The following is a 22148-nucleotide window of genomic DNA, read 5'->3' on the forward strand; positions in this document are numbered from 1 at the left end:
TCTACTCACATAAAGGAATCTCTATACTGTGACATAGAGGATTCATCTTCTTTTCTGTTCTCTTTTTTTTCACATGAGCAGGAACAAGGATAAGGATATTCTTGTTGAAGCCGATCCTGAACCTGAAAGGACTCTGAAGAGGAAGCTAAGAGAAGCTAAAGCACAACTCTCTGGAGAGGACCTGACAAAAATTTTCAAAAATAAAGAAGACATGGCAGCCGAAAATAATAACAACAATGCAAGGAAGATGCTTGGTGACTATGCTGCACCAACTTCCAACTTCTATGGAAGAAGCATCTCAATTCCTGCCATTGGAGCAAACAATTTTGAGCTTAAGCCTCAATTAGTTTCTCTAATGTAGCAGAACTGCAAGTTTCATGGATGTCCATCAGAAGATCTTCATCAGTTCTTATCTGAATTCTTGCAGATCTGTGATACTGTTAAGACCAATGGGGTTGATCCCGAGGTCTACAAACTTATGCTTTTCCCCTTTGCTGTAAGAGACAGAGCTAGGACATGGTTGGACTCACAACCTAGAGAAAGTCTGAACTCTTGGGACAAGCTAGTCAATGCTTTCTTGACCAAATTCTTTCCACCTCAAAAGATGAGTAAGCTCAGAGTGGATGTCCAAACCTTCAGACAGAAGGAAGGTGAATCCCTCTATGAAGCTTGGGAAAGATACAAGCAATTAACCAAAAGGTGTCCTTCTAACATGTTTCCAGAATGGAGAATCATATATATATATTCTATGATGGTCTGTCTGAGTTATCCAAGATGTCATTGGACCACTCTACTGGTGGATCTCTTTATTTGAAAACACCTGCAGAAGCCCAGGAACTCATTGAAATGGTTGCACATAACCAGTTTATGTACACTTTTGAGAGAAATCCTGTGAATAATGGGGTGACTCAGAAGAAAGGAGTTCTTGAGATTGATACTCTGAATGCCATATTGGCTCAGAACAAAATATTGACTCAGCAAGTCAATATGATTTCTCAGAGTTTGACTGGATTGCAAGCTAAAGACGCCTCCTCTGAAAGAGAAGCTTTTGACCCTGAGAATCCTGCAATGGAAGAGGTAAATTACATGGGAGAATCCTATGGAAACACCTATAATCCTTCATGGAGGAATCACCCAAATTTCTCATGGAAGGATCAATAGAAGCCTCAACAAGGCTTTAATAACAACAATGGTGGGAGAAACAGGTTTGGCAATAGCAAGCCTTTCCCATCATCTTCTCAGCAACAGACAGAGAATTTTGAGCAGAGCATCTCTAGCTTAGAAAACATAGTCTCTGATTTATCTAAGACCACCCTCAGTTTCATGACTGAGGCACGGTCCTCCATAAGAAATTTGGAGGCACAAGTGGGTCAGCTGAGTAAAAGAATTACTGAAAATTCTCCTAGTACTCTACCAAGCAATACAGAAGAGAATCCAAAAAGAGAGTGCAAGGCCATTAATACAACCAAAATGGCCAAACCTATAGAAGAGGAGGAGGACTGATGAGCGGATAATTTATACGCTTTTTGGCATTGTTTTTAGATAGTTTTTAGTAAGTTTGAGCTACTTTTAGGGATGTTTTCAATAGTTTTTATGTTAAATTCACATTTCTGGACTTTACTATGAGTTTGTGTGTTTTTCTGTGATTTCAGGTAAATTCTGACTGAAATTGAGGGATTTGAGCAAAACTCTGAAGAAGGCTGACAAAAGGACTGCTGATGCTGTTGGAATCTGACCTCCCTGCACTCGAAATGGATTTTCTGGAGCTACAGAACTCCAATTGGCACGCTCTCAACGGCGTTGGAAAGTAGACATCCAGGGCTTTCCAGAAATATATAATAGTCCATACTTTATTCGAAGAATGACGACGTAACTTGGCGTTGAACGCCAAGTTCATGCTGCTGTCTGGAGTTAAACGCCAGAAAAACGTCATGATCCGGAGTTGAACGCCCAAAACACGTCATAACTCGGAGTTCAACTCCAAGAGAAGCCTTAGCTCGTGGATTGATCAAGCTCAGCCCAAACATACACCAAGTGGGCCTCGGAAGTGGATTTATGCATCAATTACTTACTCATGTAAACCCTAGAAGTTAGTCTAGTATATATAGGACATTTATCTATTGTATTAGACATCTTTTGACAATATAATCTCTTGAATATTCGGTCACTTGATCATGGAGAGGGCTGGCCATTCGGCCATGCCTGAACCTCTTTCACTTATGTATCTTCAACGGTGGAGTTTCTGCACACCATAGATTAAAGGTGTGGAGCTCTGCTGTACCTCAAGTATTAATGCAATTCTATTTTCTTTTATTCAAATCTCTCTTATTCTTATTCCAAGATATTCATTCGCACCCAAGAACATGATGAGTGTAATGATGAAAGTGACGATCATTATCATTCTCACTTATGAACGCACGTGATTGACAACCACTTCCGTTCTACATGCAACCGAGCTTGAATGTGTATCTCTTAGATTCCCCAACAGAATCTTCGTGGTATAAGCTAGATAGATGGCGGCATTTATGAGGATCCGGAAAGTCTCACCTTGTCTGTGGTATTCCGAGTAGGATCCTGGGAATCCGGAAGGTCTAACCTTGTCTGTGGTATTCCGAGTAGGATTCCGGTAATGAATGACTGTGACGTACTTCAAATTTGCAAGTGCTGGGCGTTAGTGACAGACGCAAAAGAATCAAGGGATTCTATTCCAGTAGGCGCAGGAACCAACCAGTGATTAGCCGTGTTGTGACAGAGTGCGTGAGCGTAGTTTTCACTGCGAGGATGGGATGTAGCCATCAACCATGGGTGATGCCTCCAGACGATTAGCCGTGCGAGTGACAGCCGCATAGGATCATTTTCCCGAGAGGACTGAAAGTAGCCACCGCTGATGGTGAACCCCTATACACAGCTTGCCATGGAAAGGAGTAAGAAGGATTGAGTTGAAGCAGTAGGAGAGCAGGCGTCCTTGAGCCATACAGTATCTCCATTCGCTTATCTGAAATTCCCACCAATGAATCTGCATGAGTATTCTATCCCTTTTATTATTTATTTTCTTATTTCTATTTTCAAAACCCATAAACCAATTTAATCTGCCTAACTGAGATTTACAAGGTAACCATAGCTTGCTTCATACCAACAATCTCTGTGGGATCGACCCTTACTCACGTAAGGTTTATTACTTGGACGACCCAGTACACTTGCTGGTTAGTTGAACGGAGTTGTGAATTCAACTGGTGCCACAATAATAATTTCATACAACTTAAAGAATAGTGATCACAATTTCGTCCATCAAGTTTTTGGCGCCGTTGCCGGGGATTGTTCGAGTATGGACAACTGACGGTTCGTCTTGTTGCTCAGATTAGGTAATTTTCTTTTCAAAAATCTTTTTCAAAATTTTTCTTTTATTTTTCGTTTTTCCAAAAATGTTTTTCGAAAAAAAATAAAATAAAAATACAAAAAAATTAGAAAATCATAAAAACCAAAAAATATTTTGTGTTTCTTGTTTGAGTCTTGTGTTAATCTTTAAGTTTGGTGTCAATTGCATGCTTTTAAAATTTTTCTTGCATTCTTTTCAAAAATCTCATGCATTCATAGTGTTCTTCATGATCTTCAAGTTGTTCTTGATAAGTCTTCTTGTTTGATCTTGATGATTTCTTGTTTTGTGTTGTTTGTTGTTTTTCATGTGCACTTTTGCATTCATATTTTCCATGCATTAAAGATTTCTAAGTTTGGTGTCTTGCATGTTTTCTTTGCATTAAAAATTTTTCAAAATTATGTTCTTGATGTTCATCATGATCTTCAAAGTGTTCTTGGTGTTCATCTTGACATTCATAGCATTCTTGCATGCATTCATTGTTTTGATCTAAAAATTTCATGCATTGAATATTTTTGTTGTTTTTCTCTTTCATAATTAAAAATTCAAAAAATCAAAAAAATATCTTTTCCTTATTTTCCTCCAAATTTTCGAAATTTTGGGTTGACTTGGTCAAAAATTTTTAAAATTAGTTGTTTCTTACAAGTCAAGTCAAAATTTCAATTTTAAAAATCTTATCTTTTCAAAATCTTTTTCAAAAATCATATCTTTTTCATTTTTTTTATAAATTTCGAAAATTTCAAAAATCTTTTTCAAAATATTTTCAAAATCTTTTTCTTATCTTTAAATCAAATTTTCGAAAATTAGCTAACAATTAATGTGATTGGTTCAAAAATTTGAAGTTTGTTACTTTCTTGTTAAGAAAGGTTCAATCTTTAAGTTCTAGAATCTTATCTTGTAGTTTCTTGTTAGTTGAGTCTTTTTAAAAATTAAATCTTTTCAAAATATCTTTTTATTAAAATTTTTATCTTATCTTTTTATCTTTTATCTTATCTTTTTCAAAAATTTTATCTTTTTCAAAATTTGATTTCAAAATATCTTATCTAACTTCTTATCCTCTTATCTTTTTCAAAATTTGATTTCAAATCTTTTTCAATCAACTAACTAACTTTTTGTTTGTTTCTTATCTTTTTCAAAACCACCTAACTACTTTTCCCTCTCTAATTTTCGAAAATTCTCCCTCTCTTTTTCAAAAATTCTTTTTGTTTTAAATTTTAATTTTAATTATATTTTGTCTTTGATTTTCGAAAATTACTAACCTCTTTTTCAAAAATTATTTTCGAAATCTTCCTTCTCTTTTCTTCTTCTATTTAATTATTTAATTACTAACACTTCTCTTCACCTCTCTTCATCCAAAAATCCGAATCCCCATCTCCATTCTTCTAACCCTTTTCTTCTTCTACTAACATAAGAAAATCTCTATACTGTGACATAGAGGATTCCTCTTTCTTTTCTTGTTTTCTTCTCTTTCATATGAGCAGGAACAGGGAAAAAGGCACTCTTGTTGAAGTTGATCCAGAACCTGAAAGGACTCTGAAGAGAAAATTAAGAGAAGCTAAATTACAACAATCCAGAAACAACCTTTCAGAAATTTTCGAACAAGAGAAGGACATGGCAGCCGAAAATAATAATAATAATAATGCAAGGAGAATGCTTGGTGACTTCACAAAGCCAACATCCAAGTTTGATGGAAGAAGCATCTCCATTCCTGCCATTGGAGCCAATAACTTTGAGCTTAAGCCTCAACTAGTTGCTTTAATGCAACAAAACTGCAAGTTTTATGGACTTCCATCTGAAGATCCTTATCAGTTTTTAACTGAGTTCTTGCAGATCTGTGAGACTGTAAAGACGAATGGGGTTGATCCTGAAGTCTACAGACTCATGCTTTTCCCTTTTGCTGTAAGAGACAGAGATAGAATATGGTTGGATTCACAACCTAAGGATAGCCTGGACTCCTGGGATAAGCTGGTCACTGCCTTCTTAGATAAATTCTTTCCTCCTCAAAAGCTGAGCAAGCTGAGAGTGGATGTTCAAACCTTCAAACAAAAAGATGGTGAATCCCTCTATGAAGCTTGGGAAAGATACAAGCAGTTGACCAAAAGATGTCCATCTGACATGTTTTCAGAATGGACCCTATTAGATATATTCTATTATGGTCTCTCTGAATTTTTGAAAATGTCATTGGACCATTCTGCAGGTGGATCTATTCACCTGAAGAAAACGCCTGAAGAGGCTCAAGAACTCATTGACATGGTTGCAAACAACCAGTTCATGTATACCTCTGAGAGGAATTCCGTGAATAATGGGATACCTCAGAAGAAAGGAGTTCTTGAAATTGATGCTCTGAATGCCATATTGGCTCAGAACAGAGTGTTGACTCAACAGGTCAACATGATCTCTCAAAATCTGAATGGATTGCAACATGCATCCAACAGTACTAGAGAGGCAGCTTCTGAAGAAGCTTATGATCCTGAGAACCCTGCCATGGCAGAGGTTAATTACATGGGTGAACCTTATGGAAACACCTATAATCCATCATGGAGAAATCATCCAAATTTCTCCTGGAAGGATCAACAAAAGCCTCAACAAGGCTTTAACAATGGTGGACGTAATAGGCTGGGCAATAGCAAGCCATATCCATCATCTTCTCAGCAACAGACAGAGAACTCTGAACAAAACACTTCTAATTTAGCCAATATAGTCTCTGATCTGTCAAAGGCCACTTTCAGTTTCATGAATGAAACAAGATCCTCCATCAGAAATCTGGAGGCACAAGTGGGCCAGCTGAGTAAGAAAATCATTGAAACTCCTCCTAGTATTCTCCCAAGTAATACAGAAGAGAATCCAAAAGGAGAGTGCAAGGCCATTGATTTAGTCAATGTGGCCGAATGCACTAGGGAGGAGGAGGACGAAAATCCTAGTGAGGAAGACCTCCTGGAACGTCCCTCAAGCAAGAAGGAGTTTCCTATTAAGGATCCAGAGGAATCTGAGGCTCATATAGAGACCATAGAGATTCCATTAAATCTCCTTCTGCCATTCATGAGCTCTGAAGACTATTCTTCCTCTGAAGAGGATGAAGATGTGACTGGAGAGCAAGTTGCTCAATACTTAGGAGCTATCATGAAGCTGAATGCCAAGTTGTTTGGTAATGAGACTTGGGAAAGTGAACCTCCCTTGCTCATTAGTGAACTAGATACTTGGATTCAGAAAACTCTACCTCAAAAGAAACAAGATCCTGGCAAGTTCTTAATACCTTGTACCATTGGCACCATGAACTTTGCAAAAGCTCTATGTGATCTAGGGTCAGGGATAAATCTTATGCCACTCTCTGTAATGGAGAAGCTGGGGATCATTGAGGTACAACCTGCCTTGTTCTCATTGCAATTGGCAGATAAGTCATTGAGACAAGCTTATGGGACAGTAGAGGACGTGTTAGTAAAGGTTGAAGGCCTTTACATCCCTGCTGATTTCATAATCCTAGACACTAGGAAGGAAGATGATGAATGCATCATCCTAGGAAGACCTTTCCTAGCCACAGCAGGAGCTGTGATAGATGTCAATAGAGGTGAGTTAGTCCTTCAATTGAATGGGGACTACCTTGTGTTTAAGGCACATGGCCATCCCTCTGTGACAGAAGAGAGTAAGCATGAAGAGCTTCTCTCAGTTCAGAGTCAAGAAGAGCTCACACAGTCAAACTTTAAGTTTGGTGTTGTGAGGCCACAACCAAACTCTAAGTTTGGTGTTCAAACTCCATATCCAAACTCTAAGTTTGGTGTTGGGCCCACACAAAAATTGACCTGATCACCTAGTGGCTCCATGAGAGCCACTGTCAAGCTATTGACATTAAAGAAGCGCTTGTTGGGAGGCAACCCAATTTTATTTATCTAAATTTATTTTATTTTGTTTCTTTGTTATTTTGTGTTTTATTAGGTACATGATCATGAGGAGTCACGAAAAAAATCAAGGAAAAATTAAAAACAGAGTTAAAAACATAAGAAAAAAATTTTCACCCTGGAGGTATCGCAGACTGGCGTTCAACGCCAGTAAGATGCATCTGGCTGGCGTTCAACGCCAGAACAGAGCACCATTCTGGCGCTGAACGCCAGAAACAAGCAACATCCTGGCGCTGAACGCCAGGAATGTGCCTGGAGGAGACAAGCTGGCGTTAAACGCCAGCAACAAGCATGAAACTGGCGTTCAACGCCAGAAACATGCATTACATGGGCGTTGAACGCCCAGAACATGCACCAATGGGCGTTTGAACGCCAGAATGATGCACGAAGGCAATTTACATGCCTATATGGTGAAGGAATGGTATTTCTTTTCACCTCAGGATCTGTGGACCCCACAGGATCCCCACCTCAGGATCTGTGGACCCCACAGGATCCCCACCTACCATATTCCCACCTTTTCTTTTAATCCTAATCACACTCTCCTAATCCAAATCTCATTTCACTCTTCCCCATATTACACTTCCCAAAAACCTTCACTAATCACCTCAATTCCTCTTCCCAATTACCCCATTCACCATTCACATCAACCCACTCTTCCCCATAAACCCCACCTACCTTCATAAAATTCAAATTCAATTTCCCACCCATTCCCACCCAAAATGGCCGAACACCCACCCTCCCCTCTGCTATAAATACCCTTCCATTCTACTTCATTTTCACACAAAACAACCCCTTCTTCTCCCACATAGCCGAACCTACGTCTTCCCCTCTCTACCATATTCTCTTCTTCTTCTTCTACTCTTCTTTTCTTTCTTGCTCGAGGGCGAGCAAATATTTAAGTTTGGTGTGGTAAAAGCATAAGCTTTTTGTTTTTTCATTACCATCAATGGCACCAAAGGCCGGAGTATCCTCTAGAAAAGGAAAAGGGAAGACAAAAGCTTCCACCTTCGAGTCATGGGAGAAGGAAAGATTCATCTCCAAGAGCTATCAAGACCACTTCTATGATGTTGTGGCAAAGAAGAAGGTGATCCCCGAGGTCCCTTTCAAGCTCAAAAAGAATGAGTATCCGGAAATCCGACATGAAATCCAAAGAAGAGGTTGGGAAGTCATAACCAACCCCATGCAACAAGTTGGAATATTGATGGTTCAAGAGTTCTATGCCAATGCATGGATCACTAGGAACCATGATCAAAGTATGAACCCGAATCCAAAGAACTATCTCACAATGGTTCGGGGGAAATACTTGGATTTTAGTCCGGAAAATGTGAGGTTGGCGTTTCACTTGCCTATGATGCAAGGAGATGAACGCCCCTACACTAGAAGGGTCAACTTCAATCAAAGGTTGGACCAAGTCCTTACGGACATATGTATGGAAGGAGCCCAATGGAGAATAGACTCCAAAGGCAAGTCAGTCCAACTAAGAAGACTGGACCTCAAGCCTGTAGCTAGAGGATGGTTGGAGTTCATCCAAAGATCCATCATTCCTACAAGCAACCGATCTGAAGTTACTGTGGATCGGGCCATCATGATCCATAGCATCATGATTGGAGAGGAAGTAGAAGTTCATGAGGTCATCTCCAATGAACTCTATAAAATAGCCGACAAGTCCTCACCCATGGCACGGCTAGCCTTCCCTCACCTTATTTGCCATCTATGTTACTCAGCTGGAGTTATCATAGATGGAGATGTCTCCATTGAAGAAGACAAGCCCATCACCAAGAAAAGGATGGAGCAAACAAGAGAAGTTCCTCACGGCCCTCAAGAAGAACATGAGGAAGTTCATCATCAACAAATGCCTCAAGGAATGCACTTTCCTCCCAACAACTATTGGGAGCAACTCAATACCTCCTTAGAAGATTTGAGCCATAATGTGGAACAATTAAGGGTGGAACATCATGAGCACTCCATCATTCTCCAAGAAATAAGAGAAGATCAAAGAGCAATGAGGGAGGAGCAACAAAGGCAAGGAAGGGACATAGAAGAGCTTAAGGACATTGTTGGACCTTCAAGAAGAAAACGCCACTAAAGGTGGATTCATTCCTTGTTCTTTATTTCTTTCTGTTTTCGGTTTTTAATGTTGTGTTTATCTATGTTTTGTGTCTCTACTTCATGATCATTAGTATGTAACCATGCCTTAAAGCTATGAATAAAATCCATTAATCCTTCACCTCTCTTAAATGAAAAATGTTTTAATTCAAAAGAACAAGAAGTACATGAATTTCGAATTTATCCTTGAATTTAATTTAATTATATTGATGTGGTGGCAATACTTTTTGTTTTCTGAATGAATGCTTGAACAGTGCATATTTTTGATCTTGTTGTTTATGAGTGTTAAAATTGTTGGCTCTTGAAAGAATGATGAACAAAGAGAAATGTTATTGATGATCTGAAAAATCATGAAATTGATTCTTGAAGCAAGAAAAAGCAGTGAAAAAGGAAGCTTGCGAAAAAAAAAAGTGGCGAAAAAAAAATAGAAAGAAAAAGAAGGAGCAGTAGAAAAAGCCAATAGCCCTTAAAACCAAAAGGCAAGGGTAAAAAGGATCCAAGGCTTTGAGCATCAATGGATAGGAGGGCCCAAGGAAATTAAATCCAGGCCTAAGCGGCTAAATCAAGCTGTCCCTAACCATGTGCTTGTGTCATGAAGGTCCAAGTGAAAAGCTTGAGACTGAGTGGTTAAAGTCGTGATCCAAAGCAAAAGAGTGTGCTTAAGAGCTCTGGACACCACTAACTGGGGACTCTAGCAAAGCTGAGTCACAATCTGAAAAGGTTCACCCAGTTATGTGTCTGTGGCATTTGTGTATCCGGTGGTAATACTGGAAAACAAAGTGCTTAGGGCCACGGCCAAGACTCATAAGTAGCTGTGTTCAAGAATCAACATGCTTAACTAGGAAAGTCAATAACACTATCCGAAATTCTAAGTTCCTAGAGAAGCCAATCACTCTAAACTTCAAAGGAAAAAGTGAGATGCCAAAATTGTTCAGAAGCAAAAAGCTACAAGTCCCGCTCATCTAATTAAATTAATATTCATTGATATTCTGAAATTTATAGTATATTCTCTTCTTTTATCCTATTTGATTTTCAGTTGCTTGGGGACAAGCAACAATTTAAGTTTGGTGTTGTGATGAGCGGATAATTTATACGCTTTTTGGCATTGTTTTTAGATAGTTTTTAGTAAGTTTGAGCTACTTTTAGGGATGTTTTCAATAGTTTTTATGTTAAATTCAAATTTCTAGACTTTACTATGAGTTTGTGTGTTTTTCTGTGATTTCAGATAAATTCTGACTGAAATTGAGGGATTTGAGCAAAACTCTGAAGAAGGCTGACAAAAGGACTGCTGATGCTGTTGGAATCTGACCTCCCTGCACTCGAAATGGATTTTCTGGAGCTACAGAACTCCAATTGGCACGCTCTCAACGGCGTTGGAAAGTAGACATCCAGGGCTTTCCAGCAATATATAATAGTCCATACTTTATTCGAAGAATGACGACGTAACTTGGCGTTGAACGCCAAGTTCATGCTGCTGTCTGGAGTTAAACGCCAGAAAAACATCATGATCCGGAGTTGAACGCCCAAAACACGTCATAACTCGGAGTTCAACTCCAAGAGAAGCCTCAGCTCGTGGATTGATCAAGCTCAGCCCAAACATACACCAAGTGGGCCCTGGAAGTGGATTTATGCATCAATTACTTACTCATGTAAACCCTAGAAGCTAGTCTAGTATATATAGGACATTTATCTATTGTATTAGACATCTTTTGACAATATAATCTCTTGAATATTCGGTCACTTGATCATGGAGAGGGCTGGCTATTCGGCCATGCCTGAACCTCTTTTACTTATGTATCTTCAACGGTGGAGTTTCTGCACACCATAGATTAAGGGTGTGGAGCTCTGCTGTACCTCAAGTATTAATGCAATTCTATTTTCTTTTATTCAAATCTCTCTTATTCTTATTCCAAGATATTCATTCACACCCAAGAACATGATGAGTGTAATGATGAAAGTGACGATCATTATCATTCTCACTTATGAACGCACGTGATTGACAACCACTTCCGTTCTACATGCAACCGAGCTTGAATGTGTATCTCTTAGATTCTCCAACAGAATCTTCGTGGTATAAGCTAGATAGATGGCGGCATTTATGAGGATCCGGAAAGTCTCACCTTGTCTGTGGTATTCCGAGTAGGATCCTGGGAATCCGGAAGGTCTAACCTTGTCTGTGGTATTCCGAGTAGGATTCCGGTAATGAATGATTGTGACGTACTTCAAACTTGCAAGTGCTGGGCGTTAGTGACAGACGCAAAAGAATCAAGGGATTCTATTCCAGTAGGCGCAGGAACCAACCAGTGATTAGCCGTGCTGTGACAGAGTGCGTGAGCGTAGTTTTCACTGCGAGGATGGGATGTAGCCATCAACCATGGGTGATGCCTCCAGACGATTAGCCGTGCGAGTGACAGCCGCATAGGATCATTTTCCCGAGAGGACTGAAAGTAGCCACCGATGATGGTGAACCCCTATACACAACTTGCCATGGAAAGGAGTAAGAAGGATTGAGTTGAAGCAGTAGGAGAGCAGGCGTCCTTGAGCCATACAGTATCTCCATTCGCTTATCTGAAATTCCCACCAATGAATCTGCATGAGTATTCTATCCCTTTTATTATTTATTTTCTTATTTCTATTTTCAAAACCCATAAACCAATTTAATCTGCCTAACTGAGATTTACAAGGTAACCATAGCTTGCTTCATACCAACAATCTCTATGGGATCGACCCTTACTCACGTAAGGTTTATTACTTGGACGACCCAGTACACTTGCTGGTTAGTTGAACGGAGTTGTGAATTCAACTGGTGCCACAATAATAATTTCATACAACTTAAAGAATAGTGATCACAATTTCGTCCACCAAGGACGTGATTCCCAGTAAGGAAGACCTCATGGGACGTCCACTGGAGTACAAGGAGTCCCCTATTGAGGAACCATAGGAATCTGAGGCTCATCTAGAGACCATAGAGATTCCACTGAACTTACTATTACCATTCATGAGCCCTGACAAATATTCTTCCTCTAAAGAGGACAAAAATATTACTGAAGAGCAAGTTGCTCAATATCTAGGAGCAATCATGAAGCTGAATGCCAAATTATTTGGTAATGAGACTTGGGAGGATGAACCTCCATTGCTCATCAATGAACTAAGTGCATTGGTTCAGCTGAAATTACCTCAAAAGAAAGAGGATCCCGGAAGGTTCTTGATACATTGCACCATAGGTACCATGACCTTTGAAAAGGCTCTGTGTGACCTAGAATCAAATATCAACCTCATGCCACTCTCTATAATAGAGAAACTAGGGATCTTTGAGGTACAAGCTGCAAGAATCTCACTAGAGATGGCAGACAAATCAAAGAAACAGGTTTATGGACTTGTAGAGGATGTCTTGGTAAGGGTTGAAGGCCTTTACATCCTTGCTGATTTCATAATCCTAGATACTGGGAAGGATGAGGATGAATCCATCATCCTTGGAAGACCCTTCCTAGCCATAGCAGTCCTTCAAGTGAATGAGGACTACCTTGTGTTTAAGGCACAAGGATCTTCTTCTGTAAACATGGGGAAGAAGCATGAAAAGCTTCATAAAATTCTGTCCATACAGAGTCAAGCAAACTCCCCATATTCAAACTCTAAGTTTGGTGTTGGGAGGCCACAATCATGCTCTGAGCACCTGTGAAACTCTATAAGAGCTTCTAGTCAAGCTATTGACATTAAAGAAGCGCTTATTGGGAGGCAACCCAATTTTATTTACATATATTATTTACTCTTTTATTTTATTTTCTATTGTTATTTTATATTTTCTTTAGAATGATGATCATGTGGAGTCACAAAAATAACTGCAAAAATTAAAGCAAAATCAAAAACAGCATAAAAATAGCACACCCTAAAGGAAGAGCTTACTGGCGTTTAAACGCTAGTAAGGATACCAAAATGGGCGTTTAACGCCCAACTTGGCACCATTCTGGGCATTTAAACGCCAGAAATGGTCAGCAGTCTGGCGTTTAAATGCTAGAACTATCAGGCAAACTGGCATTTAAACGCCATTAAAGGTATAAAAATAGGCGTTTAAACGCCTAGTCTAGCACCTTTCTGGGCATTTAAACACCAGAAAAGGGCATCAGCCCGGCGTTTAAACGCCAGGAATGGCACATAGAGGGCGTTTAATGCCAGAAAGGTGCAGGGATGAAAAATCATTGACACCTCAGGATTTGTAGACCCCACAGGATCCCCACCTACCCCACCTCACTCTCTCTCCTCTTCACACTTCTCCATAACACTCACCTATCAAATCTTACCCTCTTCTCCATATTCCCTTCACCACTCACATCCATTCCTTAATTCCCATAAACCCATCATACAACCCACCTACCGCCACCCACTCAAATTCAAACCATTTCCCTCCCAAACCCATCCCTTCTCACACGAACCAACTCCCTCTCTTACCCTATAAATATCCCTCCTTACTCCTTCATTTTCACACGTCACATACACTAAAAACCTCCCTTAGCCGAACCCTCTCAATCCTCTATCTCCCACTTTTCTTCTTCTTTTACTCTCTTCTTTCTTCTTTTGCTTGAGGACGAGCAAACCTCTTAAGTTTGGTGTGGAAAAAGCCTTGCTTTTTAATTTTCCATAACCATTATGTCATCTAAGGCCGGAAAAACCTCAAGGAAGAGGAAAGGGAAGATAATTGCTTCCACCTCTGAGTCATGGGAGATTGAAAGATTCATCTCAAAGGTCCATCAAGACCACTTCTATGAAGTTGTGGCCAAGAAGAAGGTGATCCCCGAGGTCCTTTCAATCTCAAAAGAAGTGAATATCCGCAGATCTGACATGAGATTAGGAAAAGTGGATAGGAAGCTCTCACCAATCCCATTCAACAAGTCAGAATCTTAATGGTTCAAGAGTTCTATGCTAATGCATGAATCACCAAGAACCATGATCAAAGTATGAACTTGAACCCAAAGAATTGGCTCACAATGGTTCGAGGGAAATACTTAGATTTCAGTCCGAAAAATGTAAGATTGGCATTCAACTTGCCAATGATGCAAGGAGATGCACGCCCCTACACTAGAAGGGTCAACTTTGATTAAAGATTGGACCAAGTCCTCATGGACATATGTGTAGAAGGAGCTCAATGGAAGAGAGACTCCAAAGGCAAGCTGATTCAACTAAGAAGGCTTGACCTTAAGCCTGTGGCTAGAGGATGGTTGGAGTTCATCCAACGCTCTATCATTTCTACTAGCAACCGATCTGAAGTAACTGTGGATCGGGCTATCATGATCCATAGCATCATGATTGGAGAGGAAGTGGAAGTTCATGAGATCATACCTCTAGAACTATACAAGGTTGCTGACAAACCTTCCACTTTAGCAAGGTTAGCCTTCCCTCATCTCATCTGTCACCTATGTAATTTAGCTGGAATTGTCATAGAGGAAGACATCCTCATTGAAGAGGACAAGCCCATCACGAAAAAGAGGATGGAGCCAACAAGAGAGCCCACTCATGGACCTCAACAAGCACATGAGGAAGTTCCTCATCAAGAAATCCCTGAGATACCTCAAGGGATGCATTTTCCTCCACACAACTATTGGGAGCAACTCAACACCTCCTTAGGAGATTTGAGTTCCAACATAGAGCAACTAAGGATGGAGCACCAAGAGCATTCCATTGTCCTCCATGAAATTAGAGAAGATCAAAGAGCCATGAGGGAAGAACAACAAAGGCAAGGAAGAGACATTGAGGAGCTCAAGCACTCCATAAGATCTTCAAGAGGAAGAACTAGCCGCCATCACTAAGGTGGACCCGTTCTTTAATTTCCTTGTTCTTATTTTTCTGTTTTTCGATTTTTTTATGCTTTATGTTTGCCTATGTTTGTGTCTTTATTAATGATCATTAGTGTCTAGTGTCTATGCCTTGAAGCTATGAATGTCCCATAAATCTTTCACCTTTCTTAAATGAAAAATGTTCCTAATTACAAAAGAACAAGAAGTACATGGATTTCGACTTTTATCTTGAAATTAGTCTAATTATTTTGATATGGTGGCAATACTTTTTGTTTTTTGAATGAATGCTTGAACAGTGCATATTTTTTATAGTGAAGTTTATGAATGTTAAAATTGTTGGCTCTTGAAAGAATGATGAACAAAGAGAAATGTTATTGATAATCTGAAAAATCATAAAATTGATTCTTGAAGCAAGAAAAAGCAGTGAAAAACACAAGCTTGCAAAAAAAATAAAGAAAAAGAAAAAGCAAGAAGAAAAAGCCACCTTTAAACCAAAAGGCAAGGGTAAAAAGAATCCAAGGCTTTGAGCATTAATGGATAGGAGGGCCCAAAGGAATAAAATTCTGGCCTAAACGGCTAAATCAAGCTGTTCCTAACCATGTGCTTGTGTCATGAAGGTCCAAGTGAAAAGCTTGAGACTGAGTGGTTAAAGTCGTGATCCAAAGCAAAAGAGTGTGCTTAAGAACTCAGGACACCTCTAACTGGGGACTCTAGCAAAGCTAAGTCACAATCTGAAAAGGTTCACTCAAGTATGTGTCTGTGGCATTTATGTATCCGGTGGTAATACTGTAAAACAAGATGCTTAGGGTCACGGCCAAGACTCATAAAGTAGCTGTGTTCAAGAATCAACATACTAAACTTGGAGAATCAATAACACTATCTAAATTCTGAGTTCCTAATGGATGCCAATCATTCTGAACTTTAAAGGATAAAGTGAGATGCCAAAACTATTCAGAAATAAAAAGCTACTAGCCCCGCTCATCTAATGGGGACTAAGTTTCATTGATATTGTGAGATTTATTGTATATTCTCTTCTTTTTATCCTATTTTGTTTTCAGTTGCTTGGGAACAAGCAACAATTTAAGTTTGGTGTTGTGATGAGCGGATAATTTATACGCTTTTTGGCATTGTTTTCACATAGTTTTTAATATGTTTTAGTTACTTTTTAGTATATTTTTATTAATTTTTATGCAAAAATAACATTTCTGGACTTTACTATGAGTTTGTGTGTTTTCCTGTGATTTTAGGTATTTTCTGGCTAAAATTGAGGGACCTGAGCAAAAATCTGATTCAGAGGCTGAGAAAGGACTGAAGATGCTGTTGGATTCTGACCTCCCTGCATTCAAAGTGAATTTTCTGGCGCTACAGAAGCCCAATTGGTGCTCTCTCAATTGCGTTGGAAATTAGATATCCTGGGCTTTCCAGCAATGTATAATAGTCCATACTTTTCCCGAGTTTTGATATCCCGAACTGGCGTCCAAACACCCACCAGAGACCCTTTTCTAGCGTAAAACGCCAGAACTGGCACCAAAGCTGGAGTTAAACGCCCAAATTGGCACCAAAACTGGCGTTTAAACTCCAAGAAGAGCCTATGCATGTGAAAGCTTCAATGCTCAACCCAAACACACACCAAGTGGGCCCCGGAAGTGGATTTCTGCACTATCTACACTTCGTTACTCATTTTCTATAAACCTAGTTTACTAGTTTAGTATAAATAGCACCTTTTACTATTATATTCATATCTTTAGATCATTTTTGAGACTATCTTTGGATCACTTTTGATCTCTTGATCACGTTCTGAGGGGCTGGCCATTCGGCCATGCCTGGACCTTCATCACTTATGTATTTTCAACGGTAGAGTTTCTACACCTCATAGTTTCTACACCTTCATCACTTATGTATTCGGCCATGCCTCTCCTGAAAATAGAGCCTTCCATTCTGTGAGATCAGAGTCTTCGTGGTATAAGCTAAAATCAATTGGCAGCATTCTTGAGATCCAGAAAGTCTAAACCTTGTCTGTGGTATTCCGAGTAGGATCTGGGATGGGATGACTGTGACGAGCTTCAAACCCGTGACTATTGGGCGCAGTGACGGTGTGCAAAAGGATCGATGGATCTTATTCCGACACGATCGAGAACCGACAGCTGATTAGCCATGCGGGAAACCGTAGCGGACATGTTTTCACTGAGAAGACGGATGGTAACCATTGACAACAGTGATCCACCAACATATAGCTTGCCATAGAAGGGAGTACGCGAGATTGAATGAGGACAATGGGAAAGCAGAGGCTCAGAGGGAACAAAGCATCTCCATACGCTTATCTGAAATTCCCACCAATGAATTGCATAAGTATCTCTATCCTATTTTATGTTTTATTTCTCTTTTAATTATCAAAACCTCATAACTATTTGAATCCGCTTGACTGAGATTTACAAGATGACCATAGCTTGCTTCAAGCCGACAATCTCCGTAGGATCGACCCTTACTCACGTAAGGTATTACTTAGACGACCCAGTGCACTTGCTGGTTAGTTGTATCGGAGTTGTGTATCATAATTCCGTGCATTACTTCTTGGCTCCTTACCAGACTCGTGGAAAATTCTCAGAATGTCATTGTCTAATTCTGCTCCTGATGGTGTAATCTCTATGGATCTTGCCAAGAGCAATGTTTTGAATGAGGAGATGAGAAGAAAGTCACAAGGTACATCAACTACACATTCAGATGTTCTTGTTTCCGAGTCTAGGGGGAGAAACAAAAGTCGAGGTCCTAAAAGTAGAGATCAAAGCAGAAGCAAGTCTCGAGGAGAGTATAAGAATATTGAGTGTCATTTTTGTGGTCAAAAGGGACATGCGAAAAAATTTTGTTGGCAGCTAAAGAAGGAGAAAGCCAAGGCAAGTAAAGACAAGAGCACAAATAAAGATGATGGTAGCAAGGAAGACAATGTTAATGTAACTCATGATGATTTTCTTGTTATTGAGGAGTTTGAATATGTTAACCTTGTTGATAATAGCACTAGTTGGGTGATTGATAGTGATGCTTCTATTCATGTTACATCTAGGAGGGATTTGTTTACCTCTTATACTCCTGGTAATTTTGGTGATGTGAAAATGGCTCATCAAGGTGTTGCAAAATATGCTGGTGTTGGACAGGTTTGCTTAGAAACCTCCAACGGTAGCAGGTTAACTTTGAAGCGTGTGAAGCATGTTCCAGATATTCGGTTAAACTTACTTTCTGTTGGTGAGTTGTGTGATGAATACTTGGATAGCTCATTTTTTCGTGCTAGTTGAAAGCTCACCAAGGGTTCCATGGTTGTTGCTAGAGGTACTCGACACTCTACTCTTTATTTAACTCAAGCAAAGATTGTGAAAGATGTTAATGTTGCTGAGGTTGTTGATGAAACTGATTTATGGCATAAGAGATTATGTCATATGAGTGAGAAGGGCATGAATATGTAAGGTTGCTTTGCAAAAGTGCAACCATTACTTTGCTGGGAAACAAAATAGGGTTTCTTTCAAAAGCCATCCGCCTTCAAGGAAGTCAGAGATACTTGACTTGGTGCATTCTGATGTATGTGGGCCGATGAAGACAAGAACACTTGGAGGGTCTATCTATTTTATAACCTTTATTGATGATCATTCTAGGAAATTATGGGTTTACACTTTGAAGACCAAAGATCAAGTTCTGAATGTGTTCAAGCAATTTCAAGCTTCTGTTGAAAGAGAAACTGGGAAGAAGTTGAAATGCATTCGTACTGATAATGGTGGTGAGTACTCAGGTCCATTTGATGCTTATTGTAAAGAGCAATGTATAAAACATCAGAAGACTCCTCCAAAGACTCCTCAAATGACTCCTTATTGAAAGGATGAACAAAACATTGGTTGAAAGAGTTAGGTGCTTATTGTCACAATTTGGATTGGCAAAATTCTTTTGGGGTGAAGCTTTGAGCATTGTTGTTCATGTCTTGAACCGGACACCATGTGTTTCCTTGCAATTTGAAGTGCCAGAGAAGGTATGGTCAGGTAAAGATGTTTCTTATGATCATTTAAGAGTCTTTGGATGTAAAGATTTTGTTCATATTCCCAAAGATGAGCTCATTCTTTTGCTTTATGTGGATGATATTTTGATTATGGGCAAGAATGCTGTGAGGATTAATGAGTTAAAGAAACAGTTGAGCAAGTTCTTTGCTATGAAGGACTTGGGTCCTGCCAAACAGATTTTGGGCATGACTATTACTCGTTATAGAGATTCCAAGAAGTTTTATTTGTCACAGGAGAAGTACATAAAGAAGGTGCTTTAAAGGTTTGGCATGAATGATGCCAAATGTGTTGCTAGTTCTTTTGCTCCTCATTTTAAGTTGAGCACCAAGCAGTGTCCAACCACTGATGAGGAGAAACAAGCAATGGATGAAATTCCTTATGCCTCAGCTGTTGGAAGCTTGATGTATGATATGGTGTGTACTAGACCAGACATTGCTCATGCGGTTGGTACTGAGTCATTTTCTCTCTAATCCAGGTAAAGAACATTGGAATGCAGTTAAATGGATTATGAGATATCTCAAAGGTACAACTAACTTGAGTTTGAGTTTTAGTGGTGAAAAACCTTTGCTAGTTAGCTTTACTGATGCAGACATGGTAGGAGATATTGATTCTCAAAAGTCTACTTCAGGTTATTTAGTCAAGTTTGTAGGGGGAGCTATTTCATGGTAGTCAAGGCTACATAAGTGTGTTGCACTTTCTACCACAGAGGCAGAGTTTATTGCAGCAACTGAAGCATGTGAAGAGTTGTTGTACATGAAGAAGTTTCTTACAGCACTTGGTTTCAAGTAAGACCGTTATGTGTTATTGTGTGATAGCCAAAGTGCTATTCATCTTGTTAAGAATTCTACTTTTCATCCAAGATCTAAACATATTGATGTTAGGTATCACTGGATACGGGATGTGTTAGATTCCAAGTTGTTGGAACTTGAGAAAGTTCACACTAATGACAATGGTGCTGATATGATGACAAAAGCATTGTCAAGAGAAAAATTTGAAACATGTTGTTTGATCGCCGGAATGGCGAGGGCCTCCACCTAGTCGAGAAGGGGGAGATTTGTTGGGTTTTTCTCTCCTTTGTGAGGCTCAAGCCCAACATTTTGGGGTGTATTCTTGAGCCCTAGTGTCACAATCCTAATTCAGATTTTTGAGATCTTTTGAAAGAAAGAGAGTAGCCACCAAAAGAGAGAAAGAAGGGAGAAAACAGAATTCCCATTTTTGCTCAAAGTAGTATATTTCAAATGACAGTTTCTCAGTTGTTCACCGTTAGATCGGTTTGAAACTTAAACTGCATGTTTCTATCATCTTATTCTTCATTCTGGATGGTGGAGATGTTGATTGAAGATGTTTAGTGAGAGAAATAGGCTTCGCAAGAGAGAAATTAGGTTTCTCATTTTTACACAGAGCAGCAACCTTGGAATGGCAGTTTCTCATGCTTTCACCGTTGGATCGACTTGAAAATTTAACTGTAGATATTTCACATTTTATGCTTCATTGTGGACGGTGAAGATTTTAATTGGAGGTCTGTAAAGAGAGAAATTGGCTTCGACATCAGCTCTGTTTTTTGGGTATATTTCATCTTCTTGCTTCTTATTTGTGAGCTTTGGTACTTTGAAATTTTTGGATGGTTATATGTATGTTTTTTATGCTTTGTTTGAGACTCTCTTATACTTCATTTGATTATAGTGGAGCTATTTCATTGGTCTGGATGACCCGTGGTTTTTACCTCTCACATTGAGGGAGTTTTCCACGTTAAAATCTCGGTGTATTCTTGTTATTGCTTTAGTTGCTATATTTGCTTGTTATAGTTGCGGCCATATTGTATTGTGAGTACTTCCATATTGTTCTTGTGTTGGACATTTGTGTCGTTTCCCCTACTAGGCTCTTTCAGGTGGCAGAGAGAGGATGGCGATGAGACAACAATAGCGTCACCCAAAGATCGCGAGGCAGTAGCAACGACGCCCGTGGAATGCGAGACAGCTGCAGTGGCGCATGGAGAACGCGCGCGATAATATCACTCGCGCGAAGCGGCAACCTAGACGATGAGATAAACGAATTGATGGATCTATCAATGGTTCACTCTCCAATGACTTTTACCGAGAATGACAACGTCTCAGACGAAAAATCGGCACGATGCAACAGCAACTACCAAGAGGGTGGCGTGACATCGTAGCAATGCTGTCAAGGAAGAGTGACGCAAAAATAATGACAACGGCACAAGAAAACAGTAGCGACGCAATATAGCTTCAACAATCGGTGCGGGCACACTGCAGGGGGTGGGGTGGAGGGAGGGAAGGCGCATCCAGCTGAGTAGCGGACGGGGAGGAGTGTCAGGCTGAACGGTGGCATGGGTGATGAAGGAGTAAGAGGGTTGAGATTGAATAGAGATGTGATGTAACAGTGTGTTAGGAAGAAGTTATATTGCCTAATCCTAATAATTCAAATTCAAAAACTGATTATTCTAATTAATTGATCTGATTTATAATTAATTTAAAATTAATTAATTTTTTATTTTATTTTTTACGTTGTTTAGTTTCTATATTATCTCCATATATTATCACTAGAAATATTTACTCAGATGGTTATTTTTTAAATTTTAAGTTATTTACAAATTACTCTTTTAAATTATAAATGATTATTTGCTTAAATTGTTAATTTTTAATTTTAAGTTATTTGCTTTAAGTTGTTTTGTTTACGTTGTTATTTTTTAAATTTTAAGTTAATAAATTAAAATTTTTGAAAAATTAAGTTCACCTAATAACTACTAAATCCTAAATAAGTTCATGTAATTGATCGTAATTACCTCATATTCCTCTTCACTCTTTTACTTTTGAAAAAAACTTTCATGTTAAAGTAGTTAATTATTAGGATTTACAATTTAAATTTATTTGTTTTATCTGTAAACTCTAGATATGAGTCAACCATAAAAGTACGAGTTAGAAATGCATAGTAC

The 22148-nt window shown here is 39.2% G+C and overlaps 2 non-coding genes across 2 annotated transcripts; both read right to left on the reverse strand.

Moving 5' to 3' along the window:
* Window positions 1–610: 610 nt before the first annotated feature.
* On the reverse strand, window positions 611–714 carry LOC112804345 (small nucleolar RNA R71). The gene has a single exon (XR_003202954.1). It is a non-coding gene; the product is annotated as a small nucleolar RNA R71 (small nucleolar RNA).
* A 4672-nt stretch (window positions 715–5386) lies between these two features.
* LOC112805022 (small nucleolar RNA R71) lies at window positions 5387–5490 on the reverse strand. Its single transcript, XR_003203636.1, has one exon. It is a non-coding gene; the product is annotated as a small nucleolar RNA R71 (small nucleolar RNA).
* Between the last annotated feature and the right edge of the window lie 16658 nt (window positions 5491–22148).

The sequence above is a fragment of the Arachis hypogaea genome, chromosome 5 (genome assembly GCF_003086295.3).
Source record: "Arachis hypogaea cultivar Tifrunner chromosome 5, arahy.Tifrunner.gnm2.J5K5, whole genome shotgun sequence".
Classification (NCBI taxonomy): Eukaryota; Viridiplantae; Streptophyta; class Magnoliopsida; order Fabales; family Fabaceae; genus Arachis; species Arachis hypogaea.